We start from the raw sequence: 22,673 nt of genomic DNA, 5'->3' as shown, positions 1-22,673 counted from the left end.
ACACCACAGTTCAAAAGCATCAGTTCTTTGGCGCTCAGCCTTCTTCACAGCCCAACTCTCACATCCATACATGACCACTGGAAAAACCATAGCCTTGACTAGACGGACCTTTGTTGGCAAAGTAATGTCTCTGCTTTTGAATATGCTATCTAGGTTGGTCATAACTTTCCTTCCAAGGAGTAAGCGTCTTTAGGCTCTATGTTTATCCATTATTTCATAGAAAATAGATACTCAGATGAGTTGACTATATGAAATGTTCTTCACATGGAAGAAGAGCACATTGAAAACTAAAATGTAAATGAAACTGGAAAAAAATTTGTAATATTCATAAGACAATTTCTTATGTGTAATATAAAGGAAACAGACGTAAATAATAAAAAGATAAATATTATTGTTTAAAAACAGACAAGGAACATGGACATCCATAGGACTGGCTGGATAAGATGTCATGTTTTTCATCCATCAATCTACCCAACACTGAGCATGGATGGGACCAGCTTAACAAGTATGCAAGAAAATTGCTATTATCTTGAAGAGGTGGGAAGAGACAGGTTATACCAGACAATTATACCAATTAAGATACATATTACCAGAATTTAAATTTTGATTCCACTCTTTGAAACCCATCCAAATTTCGGAACTGACTTTTTCTCCTAATGTTGTAAGAAAAAGTTTTGTTCTTCAGTCACTAAGTCATGTCTGACTCTTTGTGACCCCATGGACCGAAGCATACCAGTCTTCCCTGTCCTTCACTATCTCCTAAAGTTTGCTCAAACTCATGTCCATTGAGTCAGTGATGCCATCCAGCCATCTCATCCTCTGCTGCCCTCTTCTCCTTTTGCCTTCAATCTTTCCTAGCATCAGCGTCTTTTCCAATGAGTTGGCTCTTTGCATCAGGTGGCCGAAGCATTGGAGCTTCAACTTCAGCATCAGTCCTTCCAGTGAATGTTCAAGGTTAATTTCCTTTGGGATTGACTGGTTTGATCTCCTTGCTATCCAAGGGACTCTCAAGTGTCTTTTCCAGGACCACAGTTTGAAAGCATCAAGACTAAAGTTTGAGTGATAACTATTTATAGGGTCTGAAATAAATGAAACAAGCCAGTCAAGAGAGAAAAGAGACTTTCAGAGAAGTAGAAGGATAACTAGAAGGTATAATATCTATAAAATCAGAGAGGAAATGAATTCCAGCAAGGTGTCAACTCTGTCAACTTCCACAGAGAATCAATGAACATAATTTTCAAATGGATGAAATGGGCTGACCCCTTTGAAAGCTGATATTAAAATACTGTAGAGAACTTGTTTGACAATTAATATCATTTTTGGAAATTGTAAAATACACCTATTGCTCAGCAACTGGTTATACTTCCAAGAGAAGTAAATATATATACATATTCACTGTTGTTGCCTTTAAAAAATCTCTTGTATTCAAGTCAAAACCAAAAGACATAGACATAGAGTTTGAATCCCAGGCTTTTCATGAGACAATGTTGCATTATTTTGCTCTACACCATCAAAATAAAAACTATTCAAGAAGTCAGCAGCTGCTATAAAAGTCATCTGGAAAGTCCAGGGAAGGGCCCTTAGCTGCTGCTGGGAAAGGGAAATTGTCCTCTGGCCCGTGAGCTGGCGTGTTTGTCTGCTGAGTGGCTTTAGCGGTTTCATCTGTTGCTGAAAGAGCCAAGAGAAAGGGGTAAAACAGGACTGTAATCCACACCACAATGAGTGGGACCAGCAGCCAAGTGAATGTTTTGTTTTTGTGCTGCCTCTTCTGGCACACCGAATCGTTGCACAGATTGCATGGGCTTTTAATCGTCATTTAAATATAAGTGATCCAACCTTGGCATTAATTGGCTTTCTATACAGCTTGCTGATCACCCAAAGGTGCTAGCACATACCACTCCAAGTTATGATTTTTTAAAACATAGTGATAGCATGATAAGAAGCGTAAATGCCTCCCATAGTCTTATATTCAGTGCACATTCTTTGGGTGTTCACAGAGAGAAAAGACTATATAGAAAACCTAGAAATTGATTTTTGCATTCATTCAGACAATCTCTGATTGAACACGGCATCCATTTCAAACCACAAAAATAGATTTTAGGCAAATTTCTTTTTGGATCTCTGAGATTCAGATTGTTAATTCAACATTGGGTGTTGAACGGTCTCTCTTCTTTTTTAAGTCCTTTTCTCTCTTTGATTCTGAAATGCTGAGGGAGAAAGCAAAAAAAAAAATTATAACAATATTCCATTAATGTTATAAAAATTTTAAGCAAAGATGGAAAAAGAACAAAATGCAATCTTTATGGAAATCTTAAAAGGAAATATGAAGTAAATGTCTTCTATTTAATAAGAGAAAATTGTCCCAAGTCTTCTGGATGAAAATAGGACCCAAATCCTTAATTCTTTATTGACTTAGCAACTGTGCTCATAGGATTTTGTCCTAAGGATCTAATAAGAGTCTAGGTATCTACATATAAGGATAGTTGTATTTATAGCTTATTCTGCAAAGTTTTAAATAGCCTACATGTTCAGCGGTGAGTGAATTGTATTCCATTTTACAGATGTTGATTTAATGAGTCCTTAAAAATATTGTGAAAGCATATTTGACACAGAAAGATGTTATGTAGTCTTTTTTCTCAGTAACACTTTAATATGAAAAAGTTTCAAACGTACAGAAAAGTTAAATTGTACAGATAACACACACATAACTACTACTGGATGCTATAATTTACATTTTACTATGCTTTCTTTATAACTCATCTATTCACCTATCCCTCCTTGTTTCCAACTGTCTTTTTTTTAAATTCATTTCAATGTAAGATGCAGACACCAGTTCACTTCCCCCAAATATTTTAGCATGCTCACTATTAACTAGAGTTTGATACTTGTTATTCTTAAGTAAGATTTGTGTAAAATGAAATGTATGTAATCTTAAGTGGACCATTCGATGAGTTTTGACACATGCATACACCTGTGTAACTCAAATTCCTATCAAGAAGTAGAACATTACAACCACCCTCATTCTTATACCTTCCTCACTACCTGCCTCAAGTTTTGTCAAGGCAACCACTTTTCTGATTTTTTTTCCTCTTAAGTGAGCTTTGCCTGTTCTAAAACGTCATATGAATCAGTTCAGTTCAGTCGCTCAGTCGTGTCCGACTCTTTGCGACCCCACGAATCGCAGCACGCCAGGCCTTCCTGTCCATCACCAACTCCCAGAGTTCACTCAGACTCACGTCCATCGAGTCAGTGATGCCATCCAGCCATCTCATCCTCTGTCGTCCCCTTCTCCTCCTGCCCCCAATCCCTCCCAGCATCAGAGTCTTTTCCAATGAGTCAACTCTTCGCATGAGGTGGCCAAAGTACTGGAGTTTCAGCTTTAGCATCAGTCCTTCCAAAGAACACCCAGGACTGATCTCCTTCAGAATGGACTGGTTGGATCTCCTTGCAGTCCAAGGGACTCTCAAGAGTCTTCTCCAACACAACAGTTCAAAAGCATCAATTCTTCAGCCCTCAGCTTTCTTCACAGTCCATCTCTCACATCCATACATGACCACAGGAAAAACCATAGCCTTGACTAGATGGACCTTTGTTGGCAAAGTAATGTCTCTGCTTTTGACTCATACAATACATACTGCTTTGGGTAAAGCTTCTTTCATCCAGTATTATTTTTGAGATTCATCCATATTTTTATGTGTATACAGGGTTCATTCCTTTTTTTATTGCTGAATACTATTCCATTCTGTAAGTGCACCATAGTTTATCTTGTCTCATGTTTTATGGTCACCTGAGTTAGGAAACATATGATGTTCTCTCAAACAAACAAACCTGCAAAACAAAGTAGTTCATATGGTTTCGTATTTGTAAAAAATGTAGACACTCAAAAAATATATATATATACACATATATGTCACAAAGATATATCACAGTATGGATCTCTGAGATTATGTTGTTGGTTATATATACATAACCACTTTTAATATATTTCTATAAACACTTTATAGTATATATGCTCTTTATATTGATATGTACACACACACACATATGAAGGCTACCTTGGTGATTCAGACAATAAAGAATCTGCCTGCAGTGCAGCAGACTTGGGTTCAATACCTATGTCAAGAGGATCCTCTGGAGAAGAGAATGGCTACCCACTCCAGTATTCTTGCCTGGAGAATTTCATGGACAGAGAACCTGGCTGGCTATAGTCCATGGGGTTGCAAAGAGTCGGACACATCTGAGCAACTAACACTTTTCACTTTCACACACACACACACACACACATACACTAAATATAACCACTAAGTACTAGCTACATAGAAATTTATCTAAGTGGATAGTCACCAACAGTGTAACAGTCTGTGGCAGAATTTGGATGATTAACTTTTTACACATTCATAGTTTCTGGCTGCTATATAATCAACATTCAAGAACTAAAAATTTACCCTTTTTTATTATTAGACTGCATGTGATGGGACTGTAAGGAGCTGAGATTGAAAAGAAAACACTGAGCTATAACATGAACCTCCTTCCCTGAAATCAAAGGGAAGAACAGAAATGTAACTGTTTGGCTGGAAGAGCCAGGAGGTGATTGTCTCCCCACAGAGATTGGTTACAGAGAGGTTTGGTTACTGTAAAGTGACCAAAGTGCCGTCTGTGGAGAAATAGCCTGTGAAAAACTCCTCTCTAAACAAAGACTCAGACTGGAGTCCTGTGCCTGGATTAGAAAGCCACCTCGTAAAATGCCCCAAAGTTATTTTTTCTCTACTTTACAAAGATTCTGAATTAACGTCTTATTGTTTCCAGGGGAGAACAGGGTAAAGAAAAGTGGAATATTTTACTAAAGGCAATTGAGAATAAAGAGTGCTGAGAGAGGAAAAACCTGAGTTTATGTGAAAGGATAACTAACTAAATGCCGCATGTCATATCATCTTTAAAGTCACATGAAATATACTGGATAAATTTTAGTTTCACTGGAATAATTAAGTGACATGACTGCAAAAATCATAAAAGTGGTAGTTTAGAACCCTTGTTCAGTTCAGTTCAGTTGCCCAGTCATGTCTGACTCTTTGCGACCCCATGGACTTCAGCACGCCAGGCTTCCCTGTCCACCGTCAACTCCTGGAGCCTATTCAAACTCATCTCCATCGTGTTGGTTATGCCATCCAACCATCTCATCCTCTGTTGATCCCCTTCTCCTGCCTTCAGTCTTTCCCAGCATCAGGGTCTTTTCCAGTGACTCAGTTCTTCGCATCAGGTGGCCAAAGTATTGGAGTTTCAGCTTCAACATCAGTCCTTCCAATGAATATTCAGGACTGATTTCCTTTAGGATTGACAGGTTGGATCTCCTTGCAGTCCAAGGGACTCTCAAGAGTCTTCTCCAACACCACAGTTCAAAAGCATCAATTCTTTGGCACTCAGCTTTTTTTATAGTCCAGCTCTCACATCCATACTGGAAAAAGCATAGCTTTGACCACACAAACCTTTGTTGATAAAGTAATGTCTCTGCTTTTTAATAAGCTATCTAGGTTGGTCATAACTTTCCTTCCAAGGAGCAAGCATCTTTTAATTTCATGGCTGCAGTCACCATCTGCAATTATTTTGGAGCCCCCCAAAATAAAGTCTCTCACTGTTTCCATTGTTTCCACATCTATTTGCCATGAATTGATGGGACTGGGTGCCATGATCTTAGTTTTCTGAATGTTGAGCTCTAAGCCAACTTTTTCACTCTTCTTTCACTTTCATCAAGAGGCTCTTTAGTTCTTCTTTGCTTTCTGCCATAAGGGTGGTGTCATCTGCGTATCTGAGGTTATTGATCTTTCTCCCAGCAATCTTGATTCCAGCTTATGCTTTATGTAGCCCAGCATTTTGCATGATGTACTCTGCATATAAGTTAAATAAGCAGGGTGACAATATACAGCCTTGACGTACTCCTTTTCCTATTTACCAGTCTGTTGTTCCATGTCCAGTTCTAACTGTTGCTTCCTGACCTGCATACAGATTTCTCAGGAGGCAGGTCAGGTGGTCTGGTATTCCCATCTCTTTCAGAATTTTCCACAGTTTGTTGTGATCCATACAGTCAAAGGCTTTGGCGTGGTCAATAAAGCAAAAGTAGATGTTTTTCTGGTATTCTCTTGTTTTTTTGATGATCCAGTGGATGTTGGCATTTTGATCTCTGATTCCTCTGCCTTTTCTAAATCCAACTTGAACATCTGAAAGTTCACAGTTAACATACTTTTGAAGCCTGGCTTGGAGAATTTTGAGCATTACTTTGCTAGCGTGTGAGATGAGTGCAATTGTGAGGTAGTTTGAACTTCATGGGGTTCTCAAGGCAAGAATACTGAAGTGGTTTGCCATTCCCTTCTCCAGAACCCTTGTACTCCTATTCATAAACCAAACCTCTCCCTGTTATTTCTGTTGAAGACCCTTAACAGTTACTGTATTTAAAACATTTTTGAAAAGTTATATCTTAATTCTAGGTGTGGTGGGATTTGTTATTAAGACCAAAAGGTGAAGTGAAAAGTGAAAGTGAAGTCGTTCAGTCTTGTCCGACTCTTTGCGACCCCATGGACTGTAGCCCACCAGGCTCCTCCATCCATGGGATTTTCTAGGCAAGAATACTGGAGTGGGTTGCCATTTCCTTCCCCAGGGAATCTTCCCAATCCAGGGATTGAACCCGAGTCTCCCACATTGTGGGCAGATGCTTTACTGTCTGAGCCACCAGGTAATCCCCCAAAAGGTGAAGAAGTGTTCTGAATAGACAACTACCTCTTTGGTCTTCAGGAGGATCCCAAGAGGAGAAAGAGCACCTCACCTGCTGTGCTCAGGCCTTCCTGAGGGAACCCATGTAGTTCAGCTCCTGGTTCTTGGAAAACAGGATTGGAGACTAAGAGCCAGCCCTAATTTTTCTCTCCCTTTTTGTACACAGAAGGGAAGTGATTCAGTAGCACAGGATTCTTGGTGACACAGGAAGAGAACCTAGCCTTGACAATTTTTGATCTGAGAGTCAAGCTATTGAATAAAGCTAGGCAGGGCCATCTGAGGGCCAGCAAACACCTCGGTTCCATGGGTATCACACATCTCCCTCCACATTTATTCTTGGCTGTGCAAAAAAAAATCCAGTGAGGTCCCTTGCTGATCCACTCATATGAGAGCCTCAGAGAACTTTTGCAGCTACAAGAGGACCAAGTGATCTAATTGTGCAGTTCCAAGGGTGAGTAGAAAGATCACTCGGCAAGGTAGGCAGTGACCTGAATATGGAGTCAGATAATTTTGAATCCTGGCCCCAACCAAAAAGTCAGGGTTCTTAAACTCCCTTTTTCCTAATGTGGGTGGAAATGTATTAAATAAAATACTTAAAATATTGAAGCACTTTACTTAACATCCCCGATTAGAATAATGAACTTGGATTTTTTTTTAATTAATCATTCATTTATTTAATGCTGTTTTAAGCACTGATGACTGTGTAAAGACAATTTCATGATTTAATGATTGGAAGCCTAGACTTCAGAATTACATTAACTCAATTTGAATTTCTGCTCCATAGCTGACTACTGGCAAGATATTCGGAGGTTATTTAACCTCTCTGCTCAGTTTTCTCCTCTCCAAAAGGAGAATGATAAAAGTATCTTCCTCACAGGGTTACTGCGAGCATTAAATAACTTAATATAACCAGCTAAGAATATTACTTTCCAAAGAAATATAAGGAAGCTATTAATCTGTTTATGCTTACTGGTCTTAGCTGATACAGTGCCCTGTGATGGAATATGATTGACTAGGGCCATGGAGTTCCTAAAATGATCTCTTCAATTCTGTCAGTCAATACTAGTAGCAGTTTGAGGGGAGTGGGCTGGGGAAGGGTCACAAGGAAGGGGCTGTTAGCTCTTTATGGGTAACTCTGGGGCAAACTTATTGAGCCCAGTCCAGCTGTCTGTATAATCCTCCCTCTTCTCAGAAGCATAGCAGTCTGTGCTGACCTTTTCCATTGCACCTCCCTATCCTTTTCCCCAGATTTATTTCTCCCAAGGGAGAGATTAGGAAGAATAAAAGAATTGCACAACATTTCCCCTTTCTGCCTTTGCTAAAATTATACTGATGTACTGGCCACAAAACACCAGCAGCTCTAAAATAGGAGTCTGACAGGAGTTGTTGCTGAGATAGAGAACACACACTAGGACCAGTTCGAAAGGCAGGTCAAGAATAAGAAGGCCAGTCAGAGTCAGAGCCCAGCTGTCAGTACAGAATTTGCTAGGAGCTGCTGGGATGAATATGTGAAATCAGAGACAAGAAAGAACAGAGGAAGGGAAGTAAAAGCAGTAATGAGCAGAGGCAAAAGGTGGTAGTGGAAGAATTACTGAATTATTTCTATGTAATATTTTAAAGAAATAGAATCATCTTTTTGAAAAATAGAGTCAGACTACATTCACAGTTATGCTGTGGGATGTCTTAAAGACACCAATTAGCTGAGTTTCACAGAATGTTTTTTTACACTACTTACTTTTGGGAGGAAAGTTATATAGACTCCCAAGAAAGAATTAAAAAACAAGCTGGTATTCTCAAGGGAGATAGAAATGCTCAGATTTGTTTGTTTGTTTGACCTAAATGCAGTTAACCACTTACACAGCAAAAATAGTCCATGTAGAGAAACCCAAGGAACCATGAGTTGAATCAAGAAGCTTGGTGAGGTGATGGATGTCTGGAGGCAGTATGAAAGATCTTCTGTAGATGAATAATGGAGTTTCATCTCTCTCTTGGCTCAGATGTACATCTGGAGCTCAATCTTTTTAGCACCACACATGTGCACTCACAGAGGTGTTCCTCTCCCAACATCCTCTGTTCTTGATGTCAAGGATTCAGCCTCTTCTTAAAGAGTCTTAGGCTGTCTTGAGCCATCTAAAAGAGGGAAGTCCTACTGAGGACACTTCAGTTAAGACTGCATCAACTCAGAGCACAGACACTTCTTCCTGCTGAAGGATCAACAGGTGATAGGCAGGCATCTACAAACGGAAGGTTTCCATGTATGATAACCAGGAGAACAACCAATGTACTCAATTAGAATGGTGTGTACAGCTGTCTCAACTCTGTAGTTGTTGGCTCAACCCAAGATAAATGATGATTTCTTTTTACACAGGCCAGGCCAGCTTTTAACTCATATGCATCTTCTGTTCCCCTTCAGGTGCCTCCTCTAAGCAGGGCTCTACTGTCCTCCTCCTGGGTCATGTTTTCTCCTAATCTTGGCCATATTTCCTCATGGGAAGGTCTGGTTTTTCATATATTCCCCTTTTAAGTTCTTTCACAATCTTTATCCTTGATCCCTCCAGAGCTTAGTTCTTTTTACTCTCTAAGTTCATGTTGACAGTGTTCTTTTAAAAAAAAAAAAAAAACTTGATTTTTTTTTTTTTTTGCTATTTGCCAAGCTGGCTGACTGATACTTTCACTTCATCTTCATTTCTGTTCTTCAGTCCAATGCCCACATCCCCCCTGCCCTGAATTCCAGATATATCAGAACTTGTGCTGCTTTTGTTTTTTTTTCATGCATCTCACCTTGCACACATACACTGAGGTCTGATAAAAATGACCTCCTATCAGAAGTTCAGGTATAGCCTTCCTAGAAAATAGCTCCTGGGGACAGACAACCATATAAAGTTCAATCAAGTTCCACATGCTTAGAATTCAAATTTTTGGATTTACAATGATTTTAAATATATATATATATATATATATATATATATATATATATATAGCATACCCAAATATTTCAGCCTCTGTCTCAATGTCACCAAAGTCATATCTTTGCCTTTTCTTATTTCCAGCCCCAATTCAAAAGAAGTAAGGCAGACTCTCCTACCACAGATCCCCAAACTGCCATGGCACTCCAAACTTCTGATAGAGTCAACATTTGAGGATTTAAAGAAGTTAGGAAGTAGAGAATAAAATGAAAAGGTAAACAAGGAGACTTCAAAAGGACTTGTTGCTACTTAGAGGATGAACAAACAGGATTATCAATAGAAGTCCACACATCAGCCGTCTTAAATCTGTGCTGGAGTGAGTGTGAACATGGGGAACAGAGGAAAAGGCATCCTTCCGGTTTTCGGGCCATTGCCTCTCTCTTACTGCTCATTCTCCCTTTCATCAGCTTAAGTATCCTCAATGACCTTCTTCATGTAGGCGAATAAGAATCTTAAAGTTCCTTCTTCATATTTGGAGGCCCTGACACTGGCTTATCTACTAAGAAACTGAACAGGGTCGAAAGTTCTTTAATTCCTCACATCTAGGGCCTATTCAGATATTTCAAGTCCCAGCTTTATTATGTAAACTTCTGCTTTCAGAGAATATTTTTAAAGGATTCAACTGCTATAGATGATTATGGCTTGGTGCATGTCAGATCCTTGCTCTAATTGCTCTGGGATATGGCCAGAGGCCTCAGTCAGAAAAAGCCCAAATGGAATTTAGAAAGATGGTAACAATAACCCTGTGTATGAGACAGCAAAAGAGACACTGATGTATAGATCAGTCTTATGGACTCTGCGGGAGAGGGAGAGGGTGGGGAGATTTGGGAGAATGGCATTGAAACATGTGTAATATCATGTATGAAACGAGTCACCAGTCCAGGTTCGATGCACGATACTGGATGCTTGGGGCTGGTACACTGGGACGACCCAGAGGGAGGGTATGGGGAGGGAGGAGGGAGGAGGGTTCAGGATGGGGAGCATGGGTATACCTGTGGCGGATTCATTTCGATGTTTGGCAAAACTAATACAATATTGTAAAGTTTAAAAATAAAATTAAATTAAAAAAGAAAAAGCCCAAAAGCCCATGTTTTTTTAGGTTCATTCCAGGGACCACTTAGAAACATAGTAGTTGTGATTTGTCAAATCATTTTATAAACATGTTTTTTTTTTCTTTTTTTAAAAATTTTAGCTAAGCACTACATATGAGAGACCCTGATCTGTGAACTCAATGGATATATGCTTTTCCCAAAGCAGTGAGAACAATTCTTTAGCACATACCTCCTTTTGATGTTGACCCAATGTGAGCATGATATAACACATCCTATATTTAGACCAGTGATGTTTATATAAGCTACTGACTATTTACCAAGTTTATTTACTCAGTTAAGAGAAGAGTCCAGATTCAAGTGAGGGTACTTGTTTTAGCACTTTAAACACTAGGGTAACAATGTATTTACATTCCCATTATAAACTATTGCTCAAGCAAACATTTGGAGTTTCACATCTGTAAATTAAGGTGTACCTTGAAAAGGAATAAAGGCATTCCCAAATTTTGGAATGGAAGGGAAACTTCTAAATAAAGAAACTGAACCATAAAACAAGGTTAGACTAAAAGATTCACCATCATATGTATCAAATAACAGAACACATTCTGATTTCTATTTTTCCCTCTGTAAGTTATGAAATCTTTTGAATACATAAAAATGTAGAACATGGTTCATAATTCTTGATATAAAGTTTTACCATATTTTAGTCAACAACTATTTAATCTGAATTTTAAAACTCTGTACACTCTTCACTGATCCTACTTCTGTCTCCTTCCTCAGAGTTAACCATTCTTCTCATTTGCTATTCACCATTTCCATGTTTTAATGTTTTAAAATCGTGTTTAATTATCCCAAGTGTATGTGTAATATACCTTGTACATTTAAGCTTTTTTGTTGTAATTTTTATCTTTGTATTTTCTGCAATGTTGGAATTCAGTACTATGAAGAACATAAAAAATAATGCTGAAGACCAGCCACAGACTAAGAGAAAATATTTGCCAAAGACACATCTGATGAAGCACTGTTATTCAAAATATACAAAGAACCCTTAAAATTCAACAATAAAGCAAACAACTTGGCTTGAAAATGGGCCAAGGTCATTGACAGACATCTCTCCAAAGAATATGTACAGATGTCAAGTTAGCAAATGAAAAGATGCTCTACATCATATGCCATCAGGGAAATGCAAAGTAAAACAACGAGATACTACCGCATAAGCACAGCTGCATACCACGGTCAATGTCCAGAACACTGACAACGTGCAGGTGATGATGTAGAGCAACAGGAACTCTTCTTAATTGCTGGAGGGATTGCAAAATGGTATGGCATCTTTGAAAGACAGTTTGGTGGTTTCTAATAAAACTAAACATACTCTTACCATAGGATCCAATAATCACACTTATTGGTATTTACCTAAAGGAGTTGAAGACTTAACATCCACACAAAAATCTACACACAAATGTTTATAGAAGCTTAATTTATAATTGTCAAAACTTGGAAACAAGATGTCCTTCTGTACCTCAATGTTTAAATAAATGTGGTATAGTCAGACCATAATTGGAATTATTCAATACTTAAAAATAAATGCACTATCAAGCCATGAAAAGATATAGAGGAACTTTAAATGCATATTATTAACTGAAAGAGGCCAATTTGAAAATGCTACATACTGTGTGATTTCAACTATATGACATGATTGAAAAGGTAAAACTATGGAGACAGTAAAAAGATCAGTGTTTGGCAGGGTTTGGCAGGTAGGAGGGTGCATAGACAGAGCACAGCATTTTTAGAGCAGTGAAAATATTGTGTATGATACTGTAATGATGGATACTTGTCATTATAAATTTGTTCAAATCCATAGAGTATAAAACACCAAAAGTGAAACATAAGGTAAATGATGGACTTTGGGTGATTATAATGTGTCAGTGTAGCTCATCAGTTGTAACAAGTGGGCCAATCTGGTGAGGAATGTTGATGGAAAGCTATACATGTGAAGGGGCAAAGTGTATATGGAAGTTTTCTTACCTTCCTCTTGATGTTGCTTTGAACCTAAAATGACTCTAAAAATTTAAAGTCTTAATTTTTTAAGTCTTTTAAAAAGTTAAGTTTGATTAGCAAAAAGAAAATACTAATAATCAAACTGATATTGTATATTTATATTGAAGTATTAATGATGTATAAGTCACTTATGACTTTTATTTTCTAGCATGAGCCACTAGGTAGATAAGATGTAAGATATGGTCCTAAGATATGAGATTTCCAAGAAGTGAATATGAATATCAACATTTAAGAAATGGATGGAACAGATTACAAAAAAGAACAGAAAGACAGAAGGAAAATGGAAGAATGTGATGTTATCATAGAGCATCATCAAAGTATTGGAGTAGTTAGCAGTGTTAAAGGAGAAGGCAATGGCAACCCACTCCAGTACGCTTGCCTGGAAAATCCCATGGATGGAGGGGCCTGGTAGGCTGCGGTCCATGGGGTCGCTAGGAGTTGGACACGACTGAGCGACTTCACTTTGACTTTTCACTTTCATGCATTGGAGAAGGAAATGGCAACCCACTCTAGTGTTCTTGCCTGGAGAATCCCAGGGACGGAGAGCCTGGTGGGCTGCCGTCTATGGAGTCGCACAGAGTTGGATACGACTGAAGCGACTTAGCAGCAGCAGCAGCAGTGTTAAAAGTGACAGACACTGTTTTAGGGACTATTATGAGAACACTGAGTTTTTACAAAGGAAGGAATGAAGGAAACAGAAGAATTTATTTTACCACAAGTCATGCAAGTGTTCAACCCTTTGCTTAGCCCACAGTCCTGAAGTTAAGTTTTTTCATTTAGGGAAACTTATGTGAGAGTATCTAGAATAAAATAATTTCAGATTTTATAATTTTTCACATAAGGAATAATCTCTATACAATGGTTCAGAGTACAGTTTTTCTTGATTTTATTTCTTCTATGAGAATATCACTTGAAAATATTGTTTATCAAAACTGACACTGTAAAATTCTTACCCAATTTGTTACCTTTCCTTCTCCAAAAGAAACTTGAAATTTTGAGTTTGGAGCCCTTTGGAATGCCCTCATCAGCACTTATCAGCAGTGTATCATTGGCCAAATCACTTAACCAACATAAGCTTCAGTTTTCTTTTTCTTAAGTAGAAGTGATTGGGTTTTTTTCTGGATATGTTAGATATTGCATGTGGTAAGTGCTTATCAAGCTACATTAATACTAAGACTTTCATGTGCATGTGCTCAGTCATTCCTCTGTGGCTCCATGGACTGTAGCCCACCAGGCTCCTCTGTCCATGGGATTTTCCAGTCAAGAATACTGGAGTGCGTTGCTGTTTCCTACTCCAGCAGATCTTGCTGACCCATGAATCGCACCTGTGTCTCCTACATTGGCAAGGAGATTATTTAGCACTGCGCCACCTGGGAATCCCATGGCTCTCACAACATATTATAAAATGCCTTCACTTTGCTTTGGTAACTCTTCCTCTCAGGTCTTTTGTCTTTGAAAAATACCTTGTAACTTATTCTCTGATCTACCCACTCTCATTTATAAGTGCTATTAGTATAAGCAATGTGACGTCCGTTGACAAAATTGAACTCCTGGCCTTCACAGAATGTTTTAATTTTTAATCCTCAGCACTCAGTGCTATTTGGCTGCTAGTAATATGTTACATTAACTAACTGAAGGACAAAATCATGACAATTTCAACAGATGCAGTAAAAATGTACATAATGATGAAAACGTACATCATTCATTTATGATAAAAAATACTCAGCAAATGAGGTTCGAACAGGCAATTCAGTAATCTAATAATGAATATCTACAACAAACAAAACAACAAAAAATCAGCAAATACTTAGTGATGAAACAATGAAATTATTTTCTTTGGAATTGGGAATAAGGCAAAGATGTCATCCCTCTTATTCAACAGTTGCTCAAGTTCATAGTAATACAGCAGGTAACCAAAAAAGACAGAAAAGGTCTAATGTTTAGAAATAAAAAATAAACATAAACTTCTATTTTCAGATACTGTGAAATATATAAACATTTAAAAAATAATTCATAGTTAAATCATAAGACTTAAAGAAATTTTTGCAAGATTTCTGTGCATGAAACCAATATTTAAAAATCAGTTCATTTCTATATATCAAAAAAGGTTAGGAAACAAAATTTAGTATATGCTTTTATAATAACATCATAATGTTATGTACTTAGGAATGAATCTAAATAAAATCCTGCTAGACTTCTATACAAAAAAAAACATGGCAAACATTAAGAGAAATTAAGAAAGCCTAAATCTAAGTTGGGAGAAGGAAATGGCAACCCACTCCAGTATTCTTGCCTGGAGAATCCCAGGGACAGGGGAGCCTGGTGGGCTGCCGTCTATGGGGTCACACAGAGTCGGACATGACTGAAGCAACTTAGCAGCAAATCTAAATTGTGTTATGAAATTTGAATGGATTGGAAAACTCAATCTTATTGTCTATGAAATGCTGCAATCTAAACTCTTATGGATTCTTTTTAATTTGATAAGCTGATAGTAAAGTTTATAAGGAAATGCAAAGGACTTAAGATTGCCAAGACTTTCTTAAAGAAGAAATGTGAGATGAGAAGACTTATTCTCAGATGCCAGAACTTATAAAGCTACATTAATTGAGACAGTCTAGTGTTGGTCATGATAATAGACAAATGTAGATCTGAAAGAGACCAAGGGAATCAGAAATCATCTGCTGCATATGGGAACAGTTGCTACTGCAAAATGTAGCTCTAAAATCTGCCTGGACTGCACTTTGCATGGACAGATTCTTGATTAGGGGCTCTGGGGGCCAGGGGAAGCTGTGCTGTGATAACACCACACTTCTGGGTAATGTGGCCACCTAATTTCCATTAAGTTTTAGTGCCTTTCTCTAGAAATTTAATTTATTAAAGCTCATCTGACACTTGTTTTAGACGTTTTGGGGGTGAAAACCAAACTAGAACTGGGGACAAATGCCAAGATTCTCAAAGACAGAAAGGGGACCAAAGTATGTTGTGTTTAGACACAACAGCCCAACAACAAAAAGCTGTTGGATCTTTAGAGGTGCTTTTTATGGGCAATCATGTAAGTTGAATCTGTCTACTAAACCTCTAATTTCAAATGGTAGGGCTTTAGGAATAAAGAGAGGTAATGTGATACATGCAGTAGATAGATTCCATGTAGCTCCCAGTCCTGGTAGCCGAGTACTAGGAGCGTAAGCCAACCAATTTGTAAGAATGATTAAAGTCATCACAGGCAGTTGAAATAGCAAAGGGAGAAAAAAAAAAAATAGCAAAGGGGGGACAAAACTGTGGTCCAAGTGTCACAAGTGGAAGTTCCACCTCTGGGAACCTAGCATGATAACATTGGGAAGAAGGAAGGTCTGAACCTCTCTCAAGTGCCTACCAGACTAGCAGTGGTGACTTTTCAATTAGAAATTAAATCATCTTTATCTGGGCTTTCTATTTTGTTCCATTGATCTATATTTCTGTCTTTGTGCCAGTACCATACTGTCTTGATGACTGTGGCTTTGTAGCAGAGCCTGAAGTCAGGCAGGTTGATTCCTCCAGTTCCATTCTTCTTTCTCAAGATTGCTTTGGCTATTCGAGGTTTGGGGAGGGAGGAGGGCAGAGGGTTCAGGATGGGGAACACGTGTATACCTGTGGCGGATTCATGTTGACATATGGCAAAACCAATACAATATTGTAAAGTTAAAATATAAAAAAAAAAAAAGAAATTAAATCAGTGCCAGAAGTATGGATGCAGAAAGATGAGAGAATGGAGCTTCCCTGACCCAATTCTGTGTAGAAGGGGCTAAAAATACAGAGCTTGAATACAAGTTAAGCAGAATTTATAGTGCCTATGTTAATGCTCTTAATTTAGACAAATTCTGCTTTTACATGCAGGTTAATCATTTTTATTCTTAGAAATAGCTCTTCTGCCTTCTGAAAAGAGCTAGACCAGTTAGCTAGAAAGTCTACTGTATTCTGTATTCAGAATACAGTGTACTACTGTATTCTGAGTTCTTTGAGTTTTTTCTCAAAAATTATATTAAAATGATAAGATCTCAAATAATTTTATGCTTGGAAAGATACTTTAAAGTAGAGCATTAAGGATATGTAATAGAGACATAGGTCATTTATTAGTTAATTATAAAAAATTATTTGGGACCTATTTTTTTAAGGAAAATATTACTTTGTTGGCTGAGAGCTGAGGAAGAACAATGGAGGGAGATATGCTGGGGGGAAAATGGACTTAAAAAAGTTTTCCACTAAACAGTATAGATAGCAGCTTCAGGTATAGCTGGATTGTGATGACCAGAAAACTATCTGTATTAATCTTTTATTTCTGAGTTTCTTTGCATTATCTTCATTCTCTGAAAGACTCTTCCCACCTAGGGGTAAAGAGGGACAGAAATAACTCAGTCCTCATGCTTATCACCTTCATAACTCTACCAAAGGAAATGCATACCTTTTCTGATGGCATTATTCAAAATCTTTGGATCAACTCTAGTCCAGAGTTGGGGACTAGAATTGGGGTTGGAGCCAGTCTAACCTAAGTCACACAGACAAAAATGTGGAAGGGAATTTCCCCAAAGTGGTACCGTGTTGATGAAAATTTTTTTCACTGCCAAATCTATTGCTTAGGAAGTATTTGCCATGCTTCTGACATCACTGGTCTTGCTAATATGCCTGCCTAGCTTTTAGAAGACAGTCAGGTTGTCTTTACTAGAGAAGTCTGCTTCCTTTTAGCTGTTCACACTTCCTGATGGGCAGAGACCATTGGAACCTGTGGTATACCATGTTTTTTCCCCATAGGAATTTTAGTGATTTAAAATCAGTGGTATTTTTCAAGTCATTGTTTTTCCATTTAATAAAATACTTAATATATATGAGGGAGAAGGCAATGGCACCCCACTCCAGTACTGTTGCCCAGAAAATCCCATGGATGGAGGAGCCTGGTAGGCTGCAGTCCATGCGGTCGCTAAGAGTCAGACACGACTGAGTGACTTCACTTTCACTTTCCACTTTCATGCATTGGAGAAGAAAATGGCAACCCACTCCAGTGTTCTTGCCTGGAGAATCCCAGGGACGGAGAAGCCTGGTAGGCTGCAGTCCATGGGGTCACACAGAGTCGGACATGACTGAAGCGACTTAGCAGCAGCAGCAGCAATATATATGAATTTAAAAGATATGGTCTATAATTATTTGGCTCATATTTTGAGACACTTCTATCCCCACCAGTATTCTTAATGAGATATCTAAATTCCAAAAGTAAACTTCCTCCCACTAAGTCATTCAACAGCCATTTATTACGTGCCTGCTGGTTATACTCTATTTAGGCATGTGTGTAATGTGCACATGTGCTCAGTTGTGTCTGACTCTTTTGCAACCCCATGGACTGTAGCCCACCAGCCTCCTCTGTCCACGGGATTTTCCAGGTAAGAATACTGGAGTGGGTTGCCATTTTCTGCTCCAGGGGATCTTCCCGTTTCAGGGATTGAACCCGTGTCTCCTGTGTCTCCTATACTGGCAGGCAGATTCTTTACCACTGAGCCACCTGGAAAGCCCCATTTAGGCACAAGGAATATCAGTTAACAAGTCAGTTAGGGTCTCTGTCCACAAGATCCAGCATAATGAATCTAATTTTTCCAAATTTAAATCTCTTCTCTCTCTAATCTGAGCTTAGACTTGCCCTATGTAACAAACTACATTTTTTCCAACAAAAGCTTGATATTTCATATAAAGCAAAGCTATATTTGAAGGGATATCCCAATAAGTGTTGTTTGGTACAAATGACACCATTCATAGCAAACAGTAACAAGCCAGCTGCAGTTTGAGTCATGTTTCAGTAAATAAAATATGTGTATGAACTCTGACCCTCAGGCAAGGTTTCTGCAAAAAATAAAATAGGAATGTGATAAACTTCTGAAAACTAGCTTATATGTCAGAAGTTCTAGCCAAAGTGGTATTGCCAGACAGTGTTCTTGAAGCAACATATAATAAAAGAAAAACTTTTTTTTTTCTCTTATCCCTCTTTTTTAGGAAAAAACTAAAGGAGATTTAGTGAATTGAGGAGACAACTGGAGGTGGTTTAAAAGGATGGAGTGCAAAGAAAGGTAAGTAGAATTTGTAGGAAATAGCTTTATTTTCTTCCTTGGTCCCTGGTGTCACTGGCTTAGGCTTTTGGTGGCAGCCATTATAGTTTAGTTATCTGAAGGGCAAGAAAGCTCAAAGACAAACTGGAAGAATCAAAGTCACATAATCTGAAATATAGAGTTGTGATCATAAATACCAACACAGTCAAGACCTCCTCCAAGTGCTGGCATTTCTGAAAGCAGTTGCAGCCATGTGCCAAGCCTGGCAGGGGACATGTGGGTGACAGCCCAGACTGACCTCTGTGCGGGTGGTCAGTTCTGTCCACTGATGCACATCTTGCTTCAAGGATGAGATTTCCTTTGAGGACTCTGGGTGAACTCTTGGAGCTGCCTAACTGGCTGACCTGGGAAACCCACACCAAGGGCCAAAGGCACCAGAGGGGATCAGGTTTAGACTTTTGGCCATCTGCATGCAATCTCCGCCTCGTTCTGGGAAGCAGGCAAAAGGCTCATCCCTTTGCAAAGCTGAGAGAAGATTTTCCAAGGAAACACAAAAGCCAAGGTCAATTTAGATTCAGAAAGTCACTGCACCAAAGATTCCATGAACCTCTCCATGCAAAATGAGAGGCGGTTCTGGGTCAAGCTAGATCTTAACACATGTGCAAAATGGACCACCCAAGAGGTTGCTCTTCCTGAGAAAAATGGCTTGCCTTCCTTCTGCCTTCCTGTGTTTGCAACAGTGAGCCCAGGAGCAAGCTGATGACACCAGTCTAGGGACATAGAGAACCATTCCTAGTCACTGTGAACATCAAAGACAGCAGGAGAGAAAACTATTCAAAGCCTTCAACAATGGCTATTACATGCAGAACACTTCCAATGGTAAAGTGTAGGAAAGGGTTTAACAAATGAAAACAGCCAACTCTATAATGGATTTTTTACTCACCTTCCTTTCACATTTGCACAATATGACAAATTCAGGCAGAGGTGCCCTGGGGATATCTTAGAATAATTCATAACCAACTGGTTTTGCTATTATATCACTACTCCTGATGGTCCACAGTCTAAGCCTCCCTTTTCATATAATATCCTTTGTATTGTTTATTCTTTCTGTTATGTGATTTGCCTTTTCAGCTCTCTTTTCCAAATAAGACAGTTTAGCTTAGGCTTTGACATCTACTAATACACAAGATCTTCTTCAGGTAGTAGTATACTTAGTGTTTTCACTTAGATGTGAAGTTTTGTATCCTATCCTATCAGCTGGTTATATGAAAGAATCTTTAAAGGCTGGGCCCAAAATAACCTCAGCCAAGTTCACCAATTTGCAGACTCCAGACTAAATCTGGCCTGCAGATATTTTGTTTGGCTGGGCCAGTGATTTTTGTTTTGTCTTGGTTTTGTTTGGTCTTGTTTTGTAATTGAATTTGAATGACTTTTGGCAGAAGCTTGTCTTTCAAATTCCATAGATCCCTCCTTTCTCTGTCATCATAACCCTTATGGGCATTTGGATTTGTGATGCCTGCTCTATACCGTAAGTGGTGATAGTAAGCATCCATGTCTCATTCCCAATCCTATGATAAAAGCTTGAAATTTTACCTCTAAATTTGAAATGATTTTTTTGTATTTGTACTATTTGTATTCTTTTGAGATGCTTATCATTAGATAAATATCTTTCTAGAGTATTTTAAGTTATTATCATGAACAAGTATTGAATTTTACCAAATGCTTTTCCTGCCTCTATTGTAAGCCATATTTGTTTTTCCTTTTCTCTGTTAATTACTAAATTACATTGCCTGATTACCAAATGTTAATTCAACATCATATTCTCAGAATAAATCCTTCTTGGTTGTGATATATGATCCTTTCTGTGTAGAGCTTGAATTATGTTTGCAATTATTTTCTTTAGAATTTTTACCTAGTTTGAAGAGAGAGTTTAGTTTTTAGCTTTACTTTTTGGAAAAGGAAATGCCCTTGCTTTTGGGTTCTGGAGGTCAAGGAAGTGCTCAGCTCATTATAGAAGTCAACAGGGATTTCCTCTTCTCTAATCTTTGGAAGACCTTGAGTAATATGTATGTTATTTAAAGTTCCGGGGAGGTTGGAATTTCAAGTTCAATTTCTTTAATAGATGTAGAACTATTCATATCTTCTTTTTCTTTAAGTGGCACTTTGGTAATTTGAGATTTTCTAGAAATGTGACGTTTTTTACAAATAAGTTTTCAAGGTAATTATTGTAATGTTCTAAATCAGGGGTCCCCAACCTTCAGGCTGTGGACCAGTACATCCTGTCAGATCAGTGGTGGCATTAGATTAGGGCTTCCCAGGTGCTGCAGTGGTAAAGAATCTGCCTGCCAGTACAGGAGAAACAGGAGATGTGGGTTTTACCCCTTGGTTGGGAAGATCCCCTGGAGTAGGAAACTCACTCCAGTATTCTTGCCTGGGAAGTCCCATGGACAGAGGAGCCTGGTGGGCTACAGTCCTCGGGGTTGTAAAGAGTCAGACAGGACTGAGCGACTGAGCACACAGGCACAATAAATGTAATGAGTTTGAGTCATCATGAAGCCATCACCCCCATTTCTTAATCCATGGAAAACTGTCTGGTCCTTGGTTACCAAGGACAGTTCTAAATAGTATCTTATTATTACCTTCTCAATGCCTGCATAATTTCTAGTGATGTCTCCTTTTTTCATTTCTGATATTGGTAGTTTGAGCCTTTTCTCTTTTTCATTAATCTTGCTAGGAGTTTATTTATTTTATTAATCTTTTTTCATAGCTAACTTTTGGCTTTATTTATTTTCTTTATAGCAACTGAACAATAATAACAGTTATAAGTTTGTTTTAGTTTAATTAGTTTTAATTCTTAATAACTCAGATATGACTGTATCATCAGACAATCAAGTATCCCAGTGCTGGCAACTAGGTGTAGAATCTATGTGAATGTGATAGCTACAGACTCTAACAGTCCAGGTATGTTATGTAGGTGGCCCAAATATAATTAGCAGCATTACTCTCAGGGATGTGGTTTTCTGAGATGGTGAATGCCTCATGGAATCATTCTAATCAAGTCAAATACCTCCTCAATTTACATTCTTTATTACAATATTCGATGTATATTAGAACAGCACAGAATTTTTTTGTGTTCTCTATAAAAGGAATTAGGCTCTAGATAGATTATTTTTTCTTCTATATAAATATCCAGTGAGACAATTTGGGAGTTGTGCAGGTGTAAGACGAATATTTAATTGCAGGACACTATGTATCCCTGAACCTTCTTACTGAATACCCATAAGGTTTCCCAATTAGTGTGACAAAAAGTGGAGAAGTCTCCTAAAATTTCCAAAATGCCTGGCTAGGTGGCTCTACCATTCCCTTTGAGATATGACCACTGTAATAGGGGAGAAGTCATATAACAGATGACCTTCACTTTTTTGTTGTCACAAGTGCTTCTTTCTTTCCACCTCCATCATCATTCAGAATTGACTACCAGACTCAGATTCCACTTTCCCTTTCCTGCTCAGAGAGGTTGTGGCTTCCTGGGACTTGCCCTAACAGAGGCTTCCTCTAGGCTGAATTGAGTCTATTCCTATTATTAATATGTAATAGTGTTCACTCACCACCACTACACTGATGCTAGTGCAAGATCTGTCCCCAACCTGTGTGGCAGCAGTTTTGGTCTTTCTAAAGTCCTGTGTATATACTTCTTTACTTGGGCTGTTCTGGACTCACTTCTAGTACTGACCACTCATTTCCAGTGAGTGGTCATCTCAGCATAAGGCTCC

At 38.4% G+C, this 22,673-nt stretch overlaps 1 pseudogene; it reads left to right on the top strand.

The window, feature by feature from the left end:
• Window positions 1–22,673, top strand: part of LOC132345090 (small ribosomal subunit protein uS8-like) — a 129,049-nt pseudogene that overhangs the window by 66,047 nt on the left and 40,329 nt on the right.

This window comes from Bos taurus, chromosome 4 (assembly GCF_002263795.3).
Source record: "Bos taurus isolate L1 Dominette 01449 registration number 42190680 breed Hereford chromosome 4, ARS-UCD2.0, whole genome shotgun sequence".
NCBI classification, from domain to species: Eukaryota; Metazoa; Chordata; class Mammalia; order Artiodactyla; family Bovidae; genus Bos; species Bos taurus.
Note: the sequence above shows the minus strand (reverse complement) of the source record. Positions and strands in the feature narration are given on the sequence as shown.